This window comes from Budorcas taxicolor, chromosome 6, assembly GCF_023091745.1.
Source record: "Budorcas taxicolor isolate Tak-1 chromosome 6, Takin1.1, whole genome shotgun sequence".
Classification (NCBI taxonomy): domain Eukaryota; kingdom Metazoa; phylum Chordata; class Mammalia; order Artiodactyla; family Bovidae; genus Budorcas; species Budorcas taxicolor.
The window spans coordinates 40,858,824-40,884,240 of NC_068915.1; the positions used below are offsets into that span (position 1 = coordinate 40,858,824).

At 39.0% G+C, this 25,417-nt stretch overlaps 1 protein-coding gene across 1 annotated transcript in view; it reads right to left on the reverse strand.

Moving 5' to 3' along the window:
* KCNIP4 (potassium voltage-gated channel interacting protein 4) overlaps window positions 1-25,417 on the reverse strand; it is a 136,959-nt gene that overhangs the window by 81,420 nt on the left and 30,122 nt on the right. The window lies entirely within an intron of this gene.

Here is a 25,417-nt window from a genome sequence, read left to right on the forward strand (position 1 = left end):
TTATGATATATGAATGCTGGATACAAGGAATAAAGAATTATAATTAGGCACTTGGAAAAGAGGATGCTTAGCAATAAGAAAGATAGGCTTTTCTAATGCCCGCATTTGCTGGAAAGGAGACAATATCCTAAAGACAGTACATATCAGAAACTTCCCTGACTGCCTCTTGTGTTGCTTTCTTTAAGTGGTTGTGTTGATAAGGGCAGGGATGGCGTGAAGGTAAAATTCCTACGGGATTATAGTATATGTGCTAAAAATATGTTAGAGTTCATCTTTAAAAGATAATGCAATTTGTCTTTTCTGAGTTATATGTGAGAGTCCAGTCTTCCCCATTTAGCCAGTGGTACAAATTCCAAGAGACAAATTAATCTGCCTTCTATGCCTTCCAATCACAGAAATAAGAGGAGGGGCCAGGCTCTTGCAGCATTTTTTTATTTTTTACTATATTTTTACTGTAACTGGTATTATATTCATTTTCAGTATGATTCCATCACATTACAATTCATTTTTTTGTTATTACCATGGTTACTGCTCTCATTTATTTTCCTTGCTGATCTCAAGCTTGAACTACTGCAGCAGGTTTCAAGCTGGCCCAAGAACGTCTATTCTCATTCTTCTTACTCTGCTCTGTTGGAGCGACATTTCTAAAACATAAATCTGATCTATCTTGCACTTGTTCCCTTGATGATCTCATCTAGTCTCATGGAGATAAGTATGATTTAGATATTGAGGTCACTGATACTTATTTCCCAGCCTGGACCTCTCCCCTTGAACTCTAAAATCTATATGCTACTGCCTGCCCCATAAATCTCCTCGGATGACTGCAAGACATCCTAAATCCCCAAACAAGATGGGGCTCCTGATCTTCTTCTCCAAGTGTGGTCCTCCTTCAATCTTTTCAAGTGTCAGTTCATTCTTCTGATTGCTTAGGCAAAGCCTCAGAGTCATATTTGAACAGGAACTCAGATACAGTGAGGCTAAATGATATCTTTAAGTTCATGGGTAAGTAAGCAGCAGAATCAGGCTGTGAACTGGCAGTCTGACTCCAGAGCCCGTGCTCTTTACCCTTCCACTAAGCTGCTTCTCTATCTTATAAAATCCTTTGCATGTAGTCTGGAATTTCATATGGCACCTGCATGACAAACATCAACTGTTCACCCCAGGACAGGCTTGCTAGATCAAATTAGAATTACAAATTCTGGTTCTACCTAGCTGTCATACAAAAGAGCTGAAAATTCCCTTTGTTCAGGGCCAAGTTTTTTTTTTTCCCCCCACTATATATATATATATATATATATATATATATATATATATATATATATATATATACATATATTTGGCCTCTGAACAGGTCTCCCCTTACTGTAATTGTTATCTTTAATAATGGGATATAATTTTCCCAAGTTATTTTATTTTATTTTTTATTTTACTTTATTTTTTAACTTTTTACTTTTGCTTTATTTTACTTTATAATACTGTATTGGTTTTGCCATACATTGACATGAATCCACCACGGGTGTACATGCGATCCCAAATATGAACCCGCCTCCCACCTCCCTCCCCACAACATCCCTCCGGGTCATCCCCGTGCACCAGCCCCAAGCATGCTGTATCCTGCATCGGACATAGACTGGTGATTCGATTCTTACATGATAGTATACATGTTTCAATGCCATTCTCCCAAATCATCCCACCTTCTCCCTCTCCCTCTGAGTCCAAAAGTCCGCTATACACATCTGTGTATTTTTTGCTAGGGAACCCTCCTACACTGTTGGTGGGAATGCAAACTAGTACAACCACTATGGAAAACAGTGTGGAGATTCCTTAAAAAATTGCAAATAGAACTGCCATATGACCCAGCAATCCCACTGCTGGGCATACACACTGAGGAAACCAGAATTGAAAGAGACACATGTACCCCAATGTTCATTGCAGCACTGTTTATAATAGCCAGGACATGGAAACAACCTAGATATCCATCAGCAGATGAATGGATAAGAAAGCTGTGGTACATATACACAATGGAGTATTACTCAGCCGTTAAAAAGAATACATTTGAATCAGTTCTGATGAGATGGATGAAACTGGAGCCGATTATACAGAGTGAAGTAAGCCAGAAAGAAAGACAGCAAAAAAACCTCAATATATTTTTTAAAAGACATTCTCTGTTTTCTTACAGGCTACTAGGCTGGGATTCTGGGATTGAACCCCAAATGTGTCTATTACAATTCTGTCTCAGTTACTAATTAGCTGTATGACCTTGGGAAGTTTTTAAATCTCTTGATGGTAGATTGGTCTGCCAAAAAAATGCCATACATGCATTAGATGGTTCAGGCTCTGTGGAAATAATGTGGAAAATTAAATAACAGGATGCAAGGTCCCTTCAATGGCTGGGGGCAAGAATCATATCTATTTGCTTACTATCCACTTTTCAAGAGTTTATCACAATCTGTCTTCTGCAGAAACTCAATAAATATGTGTAAATTGCTGGTTGAGGATTTCATGATTTAGTATGGACAAGGTGACTTAAAATTCCACAGTTAGTTTGGTAGAATGAACCCTGATTTGAAAGACAGAAGACAAGGTCTGAAGGCAAAAAAGGCAGAGATTTATTATTTCATTGGCTGTTTCACTGACTATTTGACATCAGGACAACCGGTCTTCACCTGGGTCATTTTCAGTATGGTCTCTGCAAAATTTGGAAAAGGTTGGGTTAGTTCTTCTCAAAGTTGTATTAACAGAGCTGTGATTGTATAATTCACCTTCACCACAAAACACAGTGTCAACGTGGCACACTTTTGTTTGTGTTGGATCTGTTTCGTAGAAGGGCTCAGGAACTCAGCATCAGTACCTATCTAGCCCACATAAACATCTCCACTTACACATGATTTGTTTTAGACCCCTCACTGATACTGTGAGTAGATAATATTATCCCCGCTTACAAATAAGGAAGATGAAATTGAAGGAGGTTTCCCAGGGTAAAACGACTAGTACAAGTGTAATAGGCAGGATTGGAATCCAGGATGAGGAGGCTCTCAATTCTTCTCCTTTTCCTTCCTAAGTCTCCAGTCCTGGTGAGGCACAGAAGAGGGCAGTGCAGGGTGTTGTTGGAGATGCTTCAACACCACTTTCATCTGACTCCAGCAGACAGCCCTATGATCAGCTGAAGGATATTCTAGTCACAAAAAACTCTAATTAATTAGGAAAACTCTGGTAATTAATTGCACATTCCCATTCTGTTTTCAATAAATGTAATCTATTAAGTCAGTAGCACTTATTCATGATAACACAAAGTATGTTCAGTAATAGGCTTGCAAAGGGAACTAATATGGGGTTTTATGTGGAATTCCAGGAGAAATCAAGTAGGAATTGTTAACATTTGCTTCATTGCACAGATTACATGGTGCCTTGATTCTGTGGTTGACAAGCAGTAAATTGCTCAGTTGAGTATGATGTATTAAAATGTGTTTAATCTACTATTAGTTCCACAGAAAACAATATTGCCTATCCCACTCCCAGTCACCCTGGATAACATCTGGGGACTCAGAGTCTTATTATAATTATAGACCATGAGCTGTAACAATAAACCACAAAGGGACTAATCATATCCTTTTTTGGAATTTATTTATTTCAAATAATGTCTGGTTAACTTTTTTTTATAAAGAGCTCTGTACTGGACCACATTTTTGGTAAGATGAAGGAAACATGGATTTTAACTACAGAAGTCATGCTATTTCTTTTCTTAATCATAAGGCACTATCTGCTTGGAATATTTTATGTTTTTCCTTTCTGGTAGATATTTCAACAAATATTTTTATGATCTCCTTTTGGGACAAGAAAAGACATAATGTTTAGAAAATGTTTAGTTTAAACTAAATATCTAGATAACTGCCTAAACTTGAAGTGATATAACCTATGCTGTCAGACTTTATTTTTTGGGGCTCCAAAATCACTGCAGATGGTGATTGCAACCATGAAATTAAAAGATGCTTACTCCTTGGAAGAAAAGTTATGACCAACCTAGATAGCATATTCAAAAGAAGAGACATTACTTTGCCAACTAAGGGCTGTCTAGTCAAGGCTATGGTTTTTCCTGTGGTCATGTATGGATGTGAGAGTTGGACTGTGAAGAAAGCTGAGCACCAAAGAATTGATGCTTTTGAACTGTGGTGTTGGAGAAGACTTGAGAGTCCCTTGGACTGCAAGGAGATCCAACCAGTCCATTCTGAAGGAGATCAGCCCTGGGATTTCTTTGGAAGGAGTGATGCTAAAGCTGAAACTCCAGTACTTTGGCCATCTCATGCAACGAGTTGACTCATTTGAAAAGACTCTGATACTGGGAGGGATTGGGGGCAGGAGGAGAAGGGGACGACAGAGGATGAGATGGCTGGATGGCATCACTGACTCGATGGACATGAGTCTGAGTGAACTCAGGGAGTTGGTGATGGACAGGGAGGCCTGGCGTGCTGCGATTCATGGGGTTGCAAAGAGTCGGACACCACTGAGCAACTGAACTGAACTGAACTGAACTGAGAGGTCTTAGAAAGAAAAAAAATAAGATAAAAAGTGTCATTGCCTGTTTATTCAGAGCCAGTGCAAAAAAAAAAAAAAAAAAACCTGAATAGTTTGCTTCTGAGAAGTTAAGGACTAAATGTGATGCAAAATAGTACTACTTCTCTTAGCCTACACTTTTGGTAAGTTTTCTCCTTGGTGCTGTAAAACCTATAATATATGTCACACCTGTCATATTATCTATGTGTTTTATGCAAGTTTCTTTCAGAATTTTTTGGTGATCAGTAGATATATTAAAATAGAAGTAGATATATTAAAAATGAAAATAGAAATTTGTACATGATCCTGTCTAGAGGGGTTCAAAATTCATATTGGAAAAAAAAAGTTTTGTTTATTTCCTTGTTGACCTGTTTGAATGCTTAAAAGGTAAGATCCATCAGCTTAAATGATTCGGTAGGTGTTATTTATACTCACCCTGTGCATTTCTGTTTGTTAACCAAAGGTCTTTGAACAGTACTAGGTTAATGTATGGCCAAACCACTACAATATTGTAAAGTAATTACCCTCCAATTAAAATAAATAAATTTTTAAAAATGAACGGTACTAGGAAGTGGTTCAAGATGCCAATGAGTTAATCTTCTGGAGTACTGTTATCTGTTCTAGTGAAATGGTCCTGTCATCTCCTCATTGATTTTTAAAAGCGCCCTCTTATTATTTGTAGATGAAATTGTTTAAAGTTTTCTTCATGATGAGTAGATGTTGCTCTGACAAAATGAAATTGACAAAAAGCTAAAGCTTTACTTGATCCAGATTCTGTCACCAAATACGTTGTGATTCTGAGTCATCTTACAAATATGCTGCTCCTTGCTTACTTCCTCTTTCACAAAATGTTAACATTTCTCTTGATGTGGCTTTGAAATGATATGACTTAATGTACGTGAAGGCATTTTAAGACAATGTTTAGTGCATGCTATATATCAAGCTTTATTAACATATTAATAACATACTTCATCTGATGACATGATTCTCTCTTTTTCCCTTAAGATATTTCAGTGATGGTTCTCAAAATCTTTGTGGGTCATATTTGCCCCCTGATAGTTCTCCAGCTTCTCCTTTCCATTCCTGAAGTTTTCCTATTAACTTATTAATAGGAAATTAACTTCTTTAACCTATTAACTCTGATATATTTCCACCCATTTCTGTAACATGGTATCTGGTACCATATAATTTAGTTATTTATGCAAATTAATTTTATGGTGATTAACTTGATCAGACAAATATTAACTCTTTCCTCAAAGTTGCTGGGCTTTCCAGGTGGCACTAGTGGTAAAGAACCCACCTCCCAATGCGGGAGATGTAAGAGAGGCGGGTTTGATCCTTGGGTTGGGAAGATCCTCCGGAGGAGGGCATGGTAACCCACTCCAGTATTCTTACCTGGAGAACCCCATGGACAGAGGAGCCTGGTAGGCTACAGTCCATAGGGTTGCACAGAGTCAGATATGACTGAAGAGACCTAGCAGGCAGGCAAAGTTATTAGCCTCACGTACAATGAAGTTAGAATGTTTACAAATGGTGTTCTTAAAGTATTTATTTGCAGAAAGATCTTAGACTCAAGGTTTATTTTGTAATTAGCTTGTGAAGCATTTAAAGACAGACCATTACTTTCTTAATCTTTGTATCTCTGTTCCAAGCCATTTTCCAGAACCATTGAGAGACAGAAGCACCCCTAAACTACGTATTTGGTGAAGAAGGGGTATGTCCTGTGAAGGGCTACAGGTTTGGGGACACAAGAATACCTAGAAAGTAACTTGTGAGGGGATCCACAATCCAGATCTCCACAGAGAGTTCACCTGAAAGGTTGGTAAAGAACCCAGAACCCAGAGATGGAGAACAGAGATACCATAACATGGTGAACAGGTTCTAAAGGGAGGAATTAGCCAAGAGGAATCCCCTGAGGCTGAGACTAGCCCCCGGGTCCCTTTACAGAGTGCCCACAACCCTGCTCAAGGTTAAGGAGGGAGCTGTCTGAGCTGTCTTGAACATATTCATTTATTCAAGCCAACATACCTATTAAAAACCTATTCTCTCCCGGGAAAATTACTGGGTACTGAGTATAAGTGGGTGACCCGAGGGTCAGTGGTCCTGCCCTCATTAATATCCCATCTCATAGGGGTTCAGAAAACAAATAAACAAGTTAATTAATTATTGCAGATGATCATAAATACTGAGAAAGGAACAAGCTGGGTGCAGTGATAGAATATATTTGGGAGGAGTGATTTGACCTACATAGACCTGTAATACATAGACAGGTGATCAGCGGAGGCAAGATTTGAGATGCTATTGGAAGCATTAGGAGGAACCATCCATACTAAATAATAGCGAAAGTGTGTTTCAGAAAATAACGTGTGAAAAGACTGTAAGAGCAGAAAAAAATCAGAAGCTCTTTACCACAAGTGATTTTTTTCCCTCCAGTAATGTCTAAAAAAGAAATGCAGCCTGTAGACAGGGATTTGGGGAGGAAAGGAGAACACAGCCAAGGGCAGGGGATGTTTTGTGCTCCCAACTCTTCCAACCAAGCAAAGGTCCCGCCTCCACATTTCTTCCTGCAGGGATCAGAATTTGGTTATTTCTCTGGAAAGAATTTGCACTTAGGAAACTGAAAGGAGTCCAGCATGGCTAAAACATAGAAAATGAGTAGTGTTGGATAGAGTTGTGGTGCAGTTGTGGGTCAGTGAACACTGTGGGCACCATCACTACTTCACTCCTGACTGCTTCCCTGGAGCTTCCCATGTGCTTCTCCCTTATAGGGCTTGGGTGCTCGTGTCTTCATTCAATTCTCTGAGCTGCCATAGATGCTTCCAAGGACTTCTTTTTTTACCCTTCTTCTTAGCCAGGCTAGGTTTCTGTTGCTTACCATCCCAGAGCCTTTACTGATATAGACACTTCTCTATCTTTATCTTGTTTTCTTTCTTGCCTGCTTGGCATCATTCAACATATTTCCTGGAGGAGTATGGTCTCTAGGCTGATGTGATTTTGTATTCTCCTGGATTCTGTATTCTCTCTGTGCTTCTTCAGTATATATATGTATGTATATATATATATATATATATGTATATATATATATATATATTTTTTTTTACTCTTTGCCTTGTTCACATCCTAAGCCTGAATTCTCTATTTTCTCTTTTCAGTCATTCCCAGTGAATAAGAGCATGGGCCCTGAAGCCAAAGTGCATTGGTCCAAATTCCAGACTTGTTCATTGCTATCTGTGTGACCTTAGGAGAGTTACTTAAACATTCGGTACTTCAGTTTCTTTATTTATCATATATTATAAAACTTAACTTTATAGGGCTATTCAGGGAGTTAATTACCTCTAAAGCACATTGAGAACAGTTTTTTCATCATATGTACTCAATACTTATCATTTTTGCTATAGTTGCTACTAACCATCTATTCTCATGACCCTATATGCTTGTGACTCTTAACTTTATATCTTTAGTCCCAGCTACCAACCATAGTAATTCATAAAATTTTATGAGACAAACTAACTCTGAACTTTTGGTCCCTGACCCACTCAAATTTTTTCTCCCAATTTTCTGTTTCTTAGCAAGTGTTTTCCATTTGTGTAAGTCAGAAAACCTGGAATCATCTGTATTGTTACTCTTTTTCTACTGGTCACTTTCAATCCATCATCAAATTCTGTCATTTTTATTTTGAAAATACAGATCAGACACTTTCACTCCTCAACCTCCTTTACATCTGAAATACCACAATTTTCAGTCCAATTCACCATCATATCTTGTCTAGACTCCTGCAATATCTTCCTTACTGCTTTTCTCTTCTTTATCCTACCCCCTTGATCAAACCCTTTACTGCCAAATAGAGTGTTTTAAAAGCACAGGTCATGTCAGTCTCCTACTTAAACCATCAGTGGCTTCCTACTATACTCAGAAAAAAATCTAGCCTCCAAGACTCTATGTGACCTGCTCCATGCCCACCTGGGGATGGCCTCATCTTATGAATCCCTCTCTCCTTCAACCTCAATCATGTTAACCTCCCCTTTCTTAGGACTTTCACTCTTGCTGTTTCTTTGACTGGAGACAACTCTTTCTTTGCTCTTTTCATGAATGATCCTTTCCTTATGGCTTACATAAAACACCTAGAGTTAGTAAAGACCTTTTGTATCAGTTAGTGGAGTAGGACGGAAAAGGCAATGGCACCCCACTCCAGTACTCTTGCCTGGAATATCCCATGGGCCGAGGAGCCTGGTAGGCTGCAGTCCATGGGGTCACAAAGAGTTGGACAGGACTGAGTGACAGAGCATGCATGCATGTACCAGTTAGGGCCCTTCATGGAAACAAAATTCAGAGAGTGAGACAGAGGGTGGATTTTAAAGTATTGGTTCATGGGATTGTGGGACTGGTAAGTCAGAAATCTACAGGCAGGCTGGTAGGCTGGAAACTCTGTTACAGTCTTGAGGCAGAATTCCTTCTTCTCTGGAACCCCCTAGATTTTGTTCTTGAGTACTTCAGTTGATTGAGTGATGCTAACCAGATTATCAAAGGTCATCCATTTTAAAGTCAACTGACTGTAGATGTTAATCACACCTACAAAAATAGCTTCACAGCAACATCTAGACCGGTGTTTGAGGAAACAATCAGGCACCAAGGCCTAATCCAGTCAACAAACAAAAATTAACCATCACACTTTCCAGGTCCCCTGTGCCCACATACGAGTCTCACTCACAGAATTCTGTCCGTCTCCTTCATGAAATATACCACAATTTGCCGTTGATTATTTTTTACCTTTCTTATTAACTACATCCTTCTTACACCAAACTCTAGTGTTGAAAACAATTCTCTTTTATTCATAAATACATATCCAATATTAGCAAAGTACCTGGCATATAGTGAGTATTCAGTAAATGATCAGTGCTTCATACATGTTTATGGAAAATATTCATAACTGGGAGGAGCTTGAGATGAGAAGTTTTGACTCAATCTCCTAAAATTCTATGGGAGTTGAAATGTCATAAATTAAGCATAATTCATTAGAATGTGCATAGTTAAGGAAATTACTGATTCTGTCTCATTTTCTTTTGACATTCCTTTGTAGTTCTCTCAAGCTAAATTATTCAGCACAGATTTCTGAGGATATATAGTCTAACACACTCAACTCAAATGTAGCATTGAAAGACAAAGTTTGGCAACGTTTTATTTTAATGAAGATTTGAATGCCTGCCAGGATCACTGGAATAATTGCCATTTGGGTTTATATTAATGAACACATTGAAGTGGAATTGTGAAAAATGGAAAAAGATCTGACTTTATGGGGTAGCTTAACCACTAGCAACTTGCAGTGATGAATGGTGCCCTGGATTTGTTGTTAGTTTTAGCCACAAGACACCCAAAGTTGCATAGCAGGCTCTTTAAGAAACATGTACTGAATTTGAAAAAAAAAATTATTTATTGGGCTCCCAGCGATTTATTTGTATGAATTAATTAGTTCATCCAAAAAGATGAGGAGTAATACTGTTAGAGTTGATCCACATAGCATCTTACCACCACCCTGTGCTTGGGTTCTGGGTCATGAAGACCGGGTTTCTTGTACAACAAATAGTATTCATAAACCCTTAGAGGAAGCAGCTCCTGAACTTGCTGTGTATTCATTTCTGATACTGTGCTAAGTGAAGTAGCAAGCCTTGACACACTCAGAAGACAGACTATTATTTTAAAAAATTCTTGATGCCTCAAGGGATATGTGAGTTTGAGGTCAGAAGACACATGACTACCAGACTAAAAAACTTTATCTCAGGAGAATTAATTAAACTAACTTGAGAAATCTGCAGGATTCTCTAGAAAAATTCAGTAGAATGTTTTATTGATTTTTGCAGATTACTGGTTGTTCCTCTAAACTAAATTTTCCCTCTATCCACATACACTGCTATCCAGGTAGAGATGACATTTCTTAGCTTCCCCTGGCAATTTATGTGGCTACTGAGCCCAGGGGATGTAAATGAGAGTGACGCACATACACACATTTATACACACATATATCTTTTTTGTTACATCTAACTTGGCACAATCGCCTTCCCCTGTCTATGGCTCTTTCATCTTCCCTCAGGATAATAACATGAAAATGACCTAGCTTGCGCAATGCAGATGGGGCCAGTAGCCCAGCCAAGGGATGCAGGGCAATGTGCTGGAAGGAACCTGGATTTCTGAATGTCCTGATGGAAGAAAATTTCCCCACCAGCCTGGACCAGCCTTCCTGTGACTTGAGAGAAAAATAAAATTTGATGTTGCTTACAAGATTGTTGTGGGAAAAAATCTAGAAGACTTTAGAAGTGCTTCTAGGAAATATTTGCTTTCTATGAGAGTTGCTCTTATGCAAGTTGTTTTTTAAAATTACGTGCATCTCTAGGTTGCATTTTATGTTTAAAACATTACAGTTTATGTTACATCTTTTTATTTTTCACAAAATCTCAGTCAGGGTGTCATTAGGAGAAATACTATGTCAGTTTCTCCAATAATTCAAAACACAGAGTAAAATCAAACAATAACAAAGTGCACTATTTCCCAGTGTGTCCTTAGGGCAAGGTGTGGGCAAAGACACCTTAAGGAAGAGCTTCTAGGCAGTACCATGATTCAGAGAGACAGCATGATGACAGTGGTGCTAATGATAATAATAACGATATAATAATAATGATGATAGTAATGATCATAAACCTGCTTTTGGATTGTCATCACGTGACAGGTTCTATCTCTGTGTTTTACCTCCATTATCTGTGAGATAATGTTTCTCCAGTTTTGCAGATGACATAAGTGAAGCCCAGAGAGTTCAAGTATCTTGCCCAGTGGCAACCAGAACTGGAGTCTAGTCACATTGACATTTTACTCCAGAATATGTGCAGTTTTGTGCCGAGATGAGTTACTGCTGCAGGACTGAGAGTGCTGTCCTTAGAGAATTTTGCTTGCAAGGTTGACCAGGAGACTGGGAGGCCATATGGTCATGCAGGTGAAAGATGGCAGCTGTGTGTGTGAAGACACAAAAGTGTAGAAGAGAACGAAGGGGGAGATATGAGAGATATGAAGACTGGACAACTGACTCAACGCGGAGATGAATCAGAGGCAGGAGGTTCTAAGGGAAGAGTTCAGAAAGATATTTGAGTTTCTAGGTGACCAGACCAATGGAGAGAACATTTATTGAGAAAAGATAGGTTTAGGAGGCAAAGATCAGTTAAATATCTTGCATATGTATATCACTTAATGAAAACAAAAACTATTATTTAGATATTATATGATGATATGGAATGAACTTTATCTGTGATTAAGTTCTAATACTTTAATTCCAAAATCAATTACTGCGTGGTACCATGAGCCGGATGCCTGGAATTATGAGTAGAGAATATTGAGGTGCATCAAACTCAGGACATGGTCTTTAGGAAGCTCATAGATTAAACAGAAATAAGAGTCTTAAGTCTACTTTTTATTTCTTTTTTTCTCGAGTTTTTATTTTTGTTTGTTTGTTTATTTACTTTCATAGAGGGAGGGGGGAATGCTGGGTAGAGTTGTTATGGTTCTTCAAGGGTAAATCCCTCTTTGGAACAAGGATGGAATATCATGCATTCCTTAAACTGCTGCCTTCCCTATGGGGACTCCCAAACAAACAAAGAGGAGCCTGAGAGTTGGAAAATCAACCCACTAGACTGAAGTGTCCCAAAACAGGGAACTCCTGGTCAACATGGATATAATGGTTACTTGAAAATAAAATTAAGTGTTCATGATTAATTATTCATTGTCAGCGAAAAATAATTAACCTGTAGGATATATGTCAAAAGAATCTACCCCTGCTTCTGCTGCACCCACATAAATACATGCCTATAAAAATTATCCAGAAGAATAAGGGAGAATATTAAGAGTAGTTACCCCAGCAAGGGGGAATGGAGAGCTGATTGTAGATAGGACAGTTACATATTTCAATGTACACCCTGTTTGCATGGCATCTTATTAGGTTAAGATAGAAAAGAAACAAACCAGGAAGCATCCAATTGCCCAAGTATATATGTCACATAAATGCATGTTTAGTGCAATATACTTTGAGGTGATATCACAGGTCTACCTTATGAATTTTAGTTACCCTAGTACTTAGAAGAATGAGAGGAAAATACTAAAGGACTTTAATGTCTATTTTTCAGATTCTAAATGAAAGGGATTATGCAGAACATTTCTCATCATCTTCTCATTTACACCAGTATTAATGTCCTGAATCTTCAAATTAAAATTTGATACCCTGAAAGGCTTAACTATCTGCTCATGGTGAGAAATGGCAGTTGAAAGGTTTGAGCCCAGAAAAGCACATGGACCATGCCAGACTTGGGAGTCAGAAGGGCAGCCATGTTTATCTGCTCAGACCTGTAGACAACCTTCTCCTCAGAAAGCTCTGCTTCTTGGAAGTCTGACAGAAAACTCTGCTATGGCATAGGAAATAACATTTTCACTGTTCTTATACCTTGAATCTAAAGTACATGAGTAATACTTTGCACTTAAGGAAGAGCTTTATCTGACTCTTTCAAGAGCTGTACAAAACCAATTATTACCCACCTCCCTTCATGATTGGAAGGGAAGATCTTAATCCCTAATTTGCTGACGGGGAAACAGAATCTTCCAGGGATGAAGTGATTTGCTGAAGGTCACACAATCAGTCTATAAAAGCCTCAAGAATAACTCTGAGGGCTTGTGACAAAAGAGAAATTGCCTTATACAATTAGCAGCTTATTTTTCTACCCTAATCACCGGATTCCACTCTTTTCCAGGCATGTACAAATCTCCCAGCTTCTCCCTCTCCACCGTAAGTGGGATTTAGAGCTTTTAATGTACGTGTTCTTTGTCCAAAATGTAGATCTCTATAATTTCACCCTCAGTTCCCTTAATCTATTTTTAAAGTGCAGAAGTTCTCAAATCCTTCAAGAAGGGTGGGGATGCCCCATCAAAGAATTCTCCTCTCCTGCTGGTTCCTTTGGCTATTACATCAAATCTTTTGTAGAAGTCAGGAGGAAAGGCTAGTTCTACTTTTGGTAAAATACGTAAGATGTCTGGATTGCAGGCATAATATTTAGGGTGAGATTAACTGTTTTTGAAAGTTACTTCAGACTGAATTCAGCCATTTTAACCCATAGCGGTTTCTCTTTCCTCACAAACACCACTGTGATAGACATCATGCAAGTGTGACTCCCTATAAATCATGCCCTTTTTAATCCCTTTGCCTTGAGTTTTGGGATATGCAAGGGTGATGGGAGATGTTAGGTCCACGGTCATGTTACCTTAAATAAGACTCTGATTTAGTAGAGTAGAGACTCTCTCTTACTGGCTTTGAAGAAGTTAGCTTTCATGTTATGAAAAAGTCTCTGGTAGGGCCATTGGTAAGGGGCTACACACAGCTGCTAGGACAGTGGTCCCTAACCTTTTTGGCATCAGGGATTGGTTTCATAGAAGACAATTTTTCCACAGACCAGGGTGGAGGGGATGGTTTCAGGATGATTCTCAAAAGAGGTGAGTAACCTAGATCCCTTGCATGTGAAGTTCATAGTAAGGTTTGAGCTCCTATGGGAAAAATCTCAGGCAGTAATGTGAGTGAGTGATGGGAAGTGGCTGTAAATACAGATGAAACTTCACTCACCTGCCTGCAACTCACCTCCGACTGTTTAGTCCAGATCCTAACAGGCCATGGACTGGTACCATTCCATGGCCCAGGGTCACGGACCCCTGTCCTAGGAGATGAGTGGTCCAAGGCTGACAGCTAGACAAGAGTGAGGACCTCAGAAATCTAATCACAAGGAAATGAACTCTGCCAACAACCATATGAGCTTAGATGAGGGCTCTTAAATCCAGAAAGAACTGTAGCTTTACCAGTAATTGAATTATAGCCTTATGAGGTTCCAAGCAGAGGACCCAGTTAAGTCATTTTTGGACTCCTGACCTTCAAAACTGTGAGATAATGAATGTGCATTTCTTTAAGTCACTAAATGTGTGGTAATTTATTACACACAATAGAAAACTAATATAGACATCTTGTACTTTTAGATATAAAGAATATTAACACAACATTTTTAGGGAAGAATGACATTTACAAGTATTAAAGTGATACCTCAAAGATGTATTTGAATTTAAAGGATACTTTGACCTATTAAAATTTAAAATAGTGAGAGAAAAGGAAGCAGGGAAAGACGGAACAGGAAGTAGCCAGGTGTCCAAAACATATTGTCTAACTAGTTGCAAATATCTTTCATCCTGTGCCTTGAAAAATGGGAAGAATATGCTATAAATTATTAATTAATGAGAGGAAATGTCCAAAAGGCATAGCCATATGAAAAATTAATGCTCAGAACATCATTCATTATCACCTAGTGTTGACTGAAATTATGCTTGATTTTGAAAGAGAACAGCAAAGCAAGTTTATGAGTTATGTATACAGATTCTTGTATGACCTTCTAGGTCAGTTTTTTTCAAACGCAACTTTCTGTTAGCAGTCTATTAAAATGGGATTTTTAAAAAAATTAAGACTTAAAAAAAAAGATTAGTAAGCATCAGCCAAGATTTAACTGAATCAGAGTCATCTGAGGTAAGATCACTTACACACACCAAAGGCTTAAGAGTTCAAGTAGTCAGTTTAACTATTAATATTTGCCATTATCAGGCTCATCACAAAGAGATCAATTCAGTGTGTGATATAAGCAACTTTATGGCTACAATTTTATACATCTTGTTCAGTGGTTCTCAAACTTGGCTGCACATTATAATTACCTGGAGAGCTTTATAAATTCTGAGGCTCAAGCTTCTTCTGGGAGCAATTATATCAGAATCACCAAGCATAGTACCATTTATTTGTAGTTTTTAAAGTTCCCTAGATGATTGTAACATGAAATTGCTGATGTATAGCTAACACCTTGCATCTTTCCACATACTTTTAAATTTATAATTATGTAGCTCAAAACCCAAAACACTGGTGGGGGATATGTGGGTTAACCATGACTGCACCACTTTGATGGAGCATAAAACTGAAGTTGACTGTTTAGGGCCACACTATAATAATTCTTTTTTTTGCTGAACTTCATGTTTACTATCTTAATTTATTTAACAAAACCCTCCAGAACTTCAAAACAAGGCAAAGTCCATGTAATGAAGTTATATTATCCTGATTTGTAGAAACAAGGACAGAGAGACCACGGATTCAAAGGGATCTCCTTAAACAAATAAGATATGGACCTGAGTCTGAGTGACACCAATGTTTCTGATGTTTGAGCTGTACTTGTGATTCTCAATGTGTGGTTCCCAGACCAGCAGCATCAGCATTGCTTTGAAACATATGAGAAAGGCACATTCTCCACTCCAATCGCAGACCAACTAAATCATAATCTTTCTAACTGGGGTCCAGCAATCTGTTTTAATAAATCCTTTATGTGATTCCTAGGCACAGTAAAGACTGAGAAACACTGTACTGTATTCTTCATTTCTGTTAGTAGCCTACTTTTGAAGACCCAGTTTAGCATGTGGTAAGAGAAATTAAAATGTGGGGATAAGATATGGTGAGGGGCTAAGGAATTCTCTCTTACTATCTTTACTCCAATTTTCCATTTATATTAACAATATATTTTGGAGAAATGCTATCAGATATATAGGACTGGGAAAAGATTGGGGGGGCACTCACAATGTTTATTTTCAGGGATGTTTAACTACTTTCATATAAATACAACTGTTTTAAGATGTTGATGAATAGTTTATCCTTTTAATCAAAATATAACAGTTTTAAAGGTTTCATTAAAAGTGAGTATCTTGGGTCTTTATCCTACTATTCTACACACACTGAGGATGGGAGGCTGACCCCCTCAACACCAGGCTCCTCACCTGGACTGAGGATGGCAGGCACTGCATTGGCGTCCTGGGGGTGAGAGCCTGGTTCTAAGAAAGAATGTGTGAGAGTGAGGGGTAGAGATAGGAACAGACACGCAGACAGAGGGAGACATCTGTCTCTTGGACCAACCAGGCAAAGCCCATTCCTCACCCTCTGATCCCAGCCTAGGCTGGCTCCAGAGGCCAAGGCTCTCATCACACTTGTTTGCACCATTGTCTTCAGTCTGGGTCCCTGCCCACCCCACCAAGAGTTCCTTGAGGACCCCTTTCCCTCATGAAATATTCCTGTGGGCACGAAGTCTGGAAAGCACCGGTCTGGGAGTCTGGTGCCCCACAGGTGCTCAGAACATGGTTACCATCTTATAAGTGATGATAAGGTTGAAGACAGCATGGTCTCAGGATAAGCTGAGATAATCTGCTGTGAAGGAGAGTACACAAAGGTATCAGTAGCTGCAGACGGACTTGTGATAAGACTGTATATTTCTGCCTCCCAACTCCACATATTGCTGAAGCAATACATGAACTGTGAACTTCCAGATGTTCAAGCTGGTTTTAGAAAAGGCAGAGGCACAGAGATCAAATTGCCAACATCTGCTGGATCATCAAAAAACGCAACAGAGTTCCAGAAAAACATCTATTTCTGCTTTATTGCCAAAGGCTTTTATGTTGAAGCCTTTGACTGTGTGGATCACAATAAACTGTGGAAAATTCTGAAAGAGATGGGAATACCAGACCACCTGAACTGACTCTTGAGAAACCTATATGCAGGTCAGGAAGCATGTACAGTTAGAACTGGACATGGAACAACAGACTGGTTCCAAATAGGAAAAGGAGTATGTCAAGGCTGTACATTGTCACCCTGCTTATTTAACTTATATGTAGAGTACATCATGAGAAATGCTGGGCTGGAAGAAGCACAAGCTGGAATCAAGATTGCCGGGAGAAATATCAATAACCTCAGATATGCAGATGACACCACTCTTATGGCAGAAAGTGAAGAGGAACTAAAAAGCCTCTTGATGAAAGTGAAAGAGGAGAGTGAAAAAGTTGGCTTAGGAGGCAGTCCTAAGATGGCGGAGGGATAGGAGGGGGAGACCACTTTGTCCCCACACGTTCATCAAAAGAACATTTAAACACTGAGTAAATTCCACAAAACAACTTCTGAATGCCAGTGGAGGACATCAGACACCCAGAAAAGCAGCCCAATGTCTTCGAAAGGAGGTAGGAAAAAATACAAAAGACAAAAAAAGAGACAAAAGAGGTAGGGATGGAGCTCCTTCCCGGGAAGGGAGTCTTAAAGAGAGAGAAGTTTCCAAATACCAAGAAACACTCTCACTGCCGAGTCTGTGGCGAGCCTGGGAAGCACAGAGGGCAACATAACAGGGAGGAAAAATAAATAAATAATTAAACCCCACAGATTACGAGCCCAACGGTAACTCCCCCAGCAGAGAAGCAGTGCAGATGCCTGCACCCACTACTAGCAAGCGGGGGCTGGGCAGGGAGGCGCGGGCTACATTGCTTAGGGTAAGGACCAGGCCTGAATGCCCCGAGGGCAATCTGAGTGAACTAACTTGGGCTAGCAAACCAGACTGTGGGATAGCTACCACGCGAAAAGCCCTAAGATACCGCCAGGCCTGTGCACAGAACAAGGACTCAACAGAACTAGCCGGCTGCAGACCATCCCCCTCTGGTGACAGGCAGCCGTAGCCGGAAGGGGGCAATCACAGCCCCAGAGAGACATTATCTACTGAACTGCAAGCAGGCTTCTTTGCTAACTAAGACTTCTTGGGGTTCTGGACAGTCAACATCCACCTGAGAAGGTGAGCCGGTTTTACACCTAGAAAACCGAGCAGCAGGGACGGGGGAGGCGATAAGTTACAGTGATCGCACTTGCCAAACACCTCATCACCTGAGCTGCTCAGACCTGGGAAGGGCACAAAACGCAGGCCCAACCGAGTCTGCGCCTCTGAGAACTACCCAAGTGCCTGAACCTGAGCGGCTTAGACCTGGGAGGTGCATGCAGCCCAAGGCTGGCCTCGGACAGTTCCTGGTGGAGCAACCTAGAGCCTGAGCAGTGTGAGCAGGGAGGGCACACCCGCGTGAGTAGGGGCAGGCCCAGTGTGGCTGAGACACTGTGAGCACACGCCAGTATCATTTGTTTGCAGCGTCCCTCCTTCCCCACAGTGCAACTGAACAAGGGAGCCTAAAAAAAAGTGTCCACCATCGCCCTCTTTGTGTCAGGGCGGAAATCAGACACTGAAGAGACCAGCAAACAGAAGAAGCTAAAACAGAGGGAACCTCCTTGGAAGGGACAGGTGCAACAGATTAAAACCCTGTCATTAGTACCGACTACATAGGAAGGGGCCTATAGATCTCGAGAAATATAAGCTGGACCAAGGAACTATCTGAAATGAACTGACCCCACACTGCCCACAACAACACCAGAGAAAGTCCTAGATATATTTTTACTATGTTTATGATCATTCTTTTTTTAAAAATTTTTTTTAAAATTTTAAGTCCTCTATTACTCCTTTACTTTACTTTTCACTTTTATAACCTATTATTACTTTGCAAAAAAAACACACATATTTTTTAAAGTAAACTTCATATATATATTTAATAATTTTTGTGACTTTATTTATTTTTTCTTATTTTCTTTAATATTGTATTTTTGAAATTCCAAACTCTACTCTAGATTTTTAATCTTTGCTTTTTGGTATTTGTTATCAATTTTGTACCTTTAAGAACCCAATCTTCAGTACCCATTTTTACTTGGGAGCAAGATTACTGGCTTGACTGCTCTATCTCCCTTTGGACTCTCCTTTTTTTTTCACCAGGTCTCCTCTGTCTCCTCCCTACCCCCTCTCTTCTCTACCCAACTCTGTGAATCTCTGTGTGTTCCAGATGGTTGAGAACACTTGGGGAACTGATTACTGGCTGGATCTGTCTCTCTCCTTTTCATTCCCCCCTTTTATCCTCCTGGCCACCTCTGTCTCCTTCCTCCCTCTTCTCTTCTCTGTATAACACCGTGAACAACTCTGAGCAGTCCAGTTGAGGGCACATAAGGAAGTGATTACTGGCTAGCTTGCTCTCTCCTCTATTGATTCCACCTCATCTCATTCGGGTCACCTCTAACTCCTTCCTCCCTCTTCTCTTCTCCATGTAATTCTGTGAACCTCTCTGGGTGTCCCTCACTGTGGAGAAACTTTTCATCTTTAACCTAGATGTTTTATCAATGGTGCTGTATAGAAGGAGAAGTCTTGAGACTACTGTAAAAATAAGACTGAAAACCAGAAGCAGGAGGCTTAAGTCCAAATCCTGGGAATACCAGAGAACTTCTGACTCCAGGGAACATTAATTGATAGGAGCTCATCAAACGCCTCCATACCTACACTGAAACCAAGCACCATCCAAAGGCCAACAAGTTCCAGAGCAAGACATATCATGCAAATTCTCCAGCAACACAGGAACACAGCCCTGAGCTTCAATATACAGGCTGCCCAAAGTCACTCCAAAACCATTGACATCTCATAACTCATTACTGGACACTTCATTGCACTCCAGAGAGAAGAAATCCAGCTCCACCCATCAGAACACCGACACAAGCTTCCCTAACCAAGAAACCTTGACAAGCCACCTGTACAACCCCACCCACAGTGAGGAAACTCCATAATAAAAAGAACCCCACAAGCTGCCAGAATCCAGAGAGGCCATCCCAAACTCAGCAATATAAACAAGATGAAAGACAGAGGAATACCCAGCAGGTAAAGGAACAGGATAAATGCCCACCAAACCAAACAAAAGAGGAAGAGATAGAGAATCTACCTGATAACGAATTCCAAATAATGATAGTGAAAATGATCCAAAATCTTGAAATCAAAATGGAATCACAGATAAATAGCCTGGAGACAAGGATTGAGAAGATGCAAGAAAGGTTTAACAAGGACCTAGAAGAAATAAAAAAAGAGTCAGTAATATAATGAATAATGCAATAAATGAGATCAAAAACACTCTGGAGGCAACAAATAGTAGAATAACAGAGGCAGAAGATAGGATTAGTGAAGTAGAAGATAGAATGGTAGAAATAAATGAATCAGAGAGGAAAAAAGAAAAACGAATTAAAAGAAATGAGAGCAATCTCAGAGACCTCCAGGACAGTGTTAAATGCCCCAACATTCGAATCATAGGAGTCCCAGAAGAAGAAGACAAAAAGAAAAACCATGAGAAAATACTTGAGGAGATAATAGTTGAAAACTTCCTTAAAATGGGGAAGGAAATAATCACCCAAGTCCAAGAAATCCAGAGTCCCAAACAGGATAAACCCAAGGTGAAACACTGCAAGGCACATATTAATCAAATTAACAAAGAACAAATATTAAAAGCAGCAAGGGAAAAACAGCAAATAACACACAGGGGGATTCCCATAAGGATAATAGCTGATCTTTCAAAAGAAACTCTTCAGGCCAGGAAGGAATGGCAAGACATACTTAAAGTGATGAAAGAAAATAACGTACAGCCCAGATTACTGTACCCAGCAAGGATCTTATTCAAATATGAAGGAGAAATCAAAAGCTTTACAGACAAGCAAAAGCTGAGAGAATTCAGCACCATCAAACCAGCTCTCCAACAAATGCTAAAGGATATTCTCTAGACAGGAAACACAGAAAGGGTGTATAAACTCGAATCCAAAACAATAAAGTAAATGGCAATGGGATCATACTTATCAATAATTACTTTAAACGTAAATGGGTTGAATGCCCCAACGAAAAGGCAAAGACTGGCTGAATCGATACAAAAACAAGACCCCTATATATGCTGTCTACAAAAGACCCACCTCAAAACAGGGGACACATGCAGACTGAAAGTGAAGGGCTGGAAAAAGATATTCCACACAAATAGAGACCAAAAGAAAGAAGGAGTAGCAATACTCATATCAGATAAAATAGACTTTAAAACAAAGGCTCTGAAAAGAGACAAAGAAGGCCACTACATAATGATCTAAGGACCAATCCAAGAAGAAGATATAACCATTATAAATATATATGCACTCAACATAGGAGCACCACAATATGTAAGACAAATGCTAACAAGTATGAAAGGGGAAATTAACAATAACACAATAATAGTGGGAGACATTAATACCCTACTCATGCCTATGAATAGATCAACTAAACAGAAAATTAGCAAGGAAACACAAACTCTAAATGATACAATAGACCTAATTGATATATATAGGACATTTCACCCCAAAACAATGAATTTCACCTTTTTCTTAAGCACACACAGAACCTTCTCCAGGATAGATCACATCCTGGGCCATAAATCTAGCCTTGATAAATTCAAAAAAATTGAAATCTCTCCAAGCATCTTTTCTGACAACAATGCAGTAAGATTAGATCTCAATTACAGGAGAAAAACTATTAAAAATTCCAACATATGGAGGCTGAACAACACGCTGCTGAATAACCAACAAATCACAGAAGAAATCAAAAAAGAAATCAAAATATGCATAGAAACGAATGAAAATGAAAACACAACAACCCAAAACCTTTGGGACACTGTAAAAGCAGTGCTAAGGGGAAAGTTCATAGCAATACAGGCATACCTCAAGAAAAAAGAAAAAAGTCAAATAAATAAACTAACTCTACACCTAAAGCAACTAGAAAAGGAAGAAATGAAGAACCCCAGGGTTAGCAGAAGGAAAGAAATCTTAAAAATTAGGGCAGAAATAAATGCAAAAGAAACAAAAGAGACCATAACAAAAATCAACAAAGGCAAAAGCTGGTTCTTTGAAAGGATAAATAAAATTGACAAACCGTTAGCCAGACTCATCAAGAAACAAAGGGAGAAAAATCAAATCAATAAAATTAGAAATGAAAATGGAGAGATCATAACAGACAACACAGAAATACAAAGGATCACAAGGGACTGCTATCAGCAATTATATGCCAATAAAATGGACAACGTGGAAGAAATGGACAAATTCTTAGAAAAGTACAACTTTCCAAAACTGAATCAGGAAGAAATAGAAAATCTTAACAGACCTATCAAAAGCATGGAAATTGAAACTGTAATCAGAAATCTTCCAGCAAACAAAAGCCCAGGTCCAGACGGCTTCACAGCTGAATTGTCCCAAAAATTTAGAGAAGAGCTATCACCTATCCTACTCAAACTCTTCCAGAAAATTGCAGAGGAAGGTAAACTCCCAAACTCATTCTATGAGGCCACCATCACCCTAATACCAAAACCTGACAAAGATGCCACAAAAAAAGAAAACTACAGGCCAATATCACTGATGAACATAGATGCAAAAATCCTTAACAAAATTCTAGCAATCAGAATCCAACAACACATTAAAAAGATCATACACCATGACCAAGTGGGCTTTATCCCAGGGATGCAAGGATTCTTCAATATCCACAAATCAATCAATATAATATACCACATTAACAAATTGAAAAATAAAAGCCATATGATTATCTCAATAGATGCAGAGAAAGCCTTTGACAAAATTTAACATCCATTTATGATAAAAACTCTCCAGAAAGCAGGAATAGAAGGAACACACCTCAACATAATAAAAGCTATATATGACAAACCCACAGCAAAAATTATCCTCAATGGTGAAAAATTAAAAGCATTTCCCCTAAAGTTGGGAACAAGACAAGGCTGCCCACTTTCACCACTACTATTCAACATAGTTTTGGAAGTTTTGGTCACAGCAATCAGAGCAGAAAAAGAAATAAAAGGAATCCAAATTGGAAAAGAAGTAAAACTCTCACTGTTTGCAGGTGACATGATCCTCTACATGGAAAACCCTAAAGACTCCACCAGAAAATTACTAGAGCTAATCAATGAATATAGTAAAGTTGCAGGATATAAAATCAACACACAGAAATCCCTTTTATTCCTATACACTAATAATGAGAGAATAGAAAGAGAAATTAATGAAACAATTCCATTCACCACTGTGACAAAAAGAATAAAATACTTAGGAATATATCTACCTAAAAAACTAAAGGCCTATATATAGAAAACTATAAAACACTGATGAAAGAAATCAAAGAGGACACTAATAGATGGAGAAATATACCATGTTCGTGGATTGGAAGAATCAATATAGTGAAAATGAGGCTACTACCCAAAGCAATCTATAGATTCAATGCAATCCCTAACAAACTACCAACAGCATTTTTTCACACAGCTAGAACAAATAATTTCACAATTTGTACAGAAACACAAAAAGACCTCGAATAGCCAAAGCAATCTTGAGAAAGAAGAATGGAACTGGAGGAATCAAGCTGCCTGACTTTAGGCTCTACTACAAAGCCACAGTCATCAAGACAGTATGGTACTGGCACAAAGACAGAAATATAGTTCAATGGAACAAAATAGAAAGCCCAGAGATAAATCCATGCACCTATGGACACCTTATCTTTGACAAAGGAGGCAAGAATATACAATGGATTAAAGACACTCTCTTTAACAAGTGTTGCTGGGAAAACTGGTCAACCACTTGTAGAAGAATGAAACTAGATCACTTTCTAACACCATACACAAAAATACACTCAAAATGGATTAAAGATCTAAATGTAAGACCAGAAACTATAAAACTCCTAGAGGAGAACATAGGCAAAACACTCTCCGACATAAATCACAGCAGGATCCTCTATGACCCACCTCCCAGAATATTGGAAATAAAAGCGAAAATAAACAAATGGGACTTAATTAAACTTAAAAGCTTCTGCACAACAAAGGGAACTATAAGCAAGGTGAAAAGACAACCTTCAGAAAAGGAGAAAATAATAGCAAATGAAGCAACTGACAAACAACTAATCTCAAATATATACAAGCAACTCCTGTAGCTCAATTCCAGAAAAATAAATGACCCAATCAAAAAATGGGCCAAAGAACTAAATAGACATTTCTCCAAAGAAGACATACAGATGGCTAGCAAACACATGAAAAGATGCTCAACATCACTCATTATCAGAGAAATGCAAATCAAAATCACAATGAAGTGCTCTTTCACTCCAGTCAGAATGGCTGCAATCCAAAAGTCTACAAGCAATAAATGCTGGAGAGTGTGTGGAGAAAAGGGAATCCTCTTACACTGTTGGTGGGAATGAAAACTAGTACAACCACTACGGAGAACAGTGTGGAGATTTCCTTAAAAAAACTAGAGATAGAACTGCCTTATGACCCAGCAACCCCACTGCTGGGCATACACACCGAGGAAACCAGAATTGAAAGAGACACGTGTACCCCAATGTTCATCGCAGCACTGTTTATAATAGCCAGGACATGGAAGCAACCTAGATATCCATCAGCAGATGAATGGATAAGAAAGCTGTGGTACATATACACAATGGAGTATTACTCAGCCATTAAAAAGAATACATTTGAATCAGTTCTAATGAGGTGGATGAAACTGGAGCCGATTATACAGAGTGAAGTAAGCCAGAAAGAAAAACACCAATACAGTATACTAATGCATATATATGGAATTTAGAAAGATAGTAACAATAACCCTGTAAGCGAGATTGCAAAAGAGACACAGATGTATAGAACAGTCTTTTGGACTCTATGGGAGAGGGAAAAGGTGGGATTATTTGGGAGAATGGCATTGAAACATGTATAATATCATGTATGAAATGAATCGCCAGTCGAGGTTTGATGCATGATACTGGATGCTTGGGGCTGGTGCACTGAGATGACCCAGAGGGATGGTATGGGGAGGGAGGAGGGAGGGAGGTTCAGGATGGGGAACACGTGTATACCTGTGGCGGATTCATGTTGATGTATGGCAAAACCAATACAATATTGTAAAGTAATTAACCTCCAATTAAAATAAATAAATTCATATTATAAAAAGAAAATGTTGGCTTAAAGCTCAACATTCAGAAAACGAAGATCATAGCATCTGGTCCCATCACTTCATGGGAAATAGTTGGGGAAACAGTGGAAACAGAGGCAGACTTTATTTTAGGGGGCT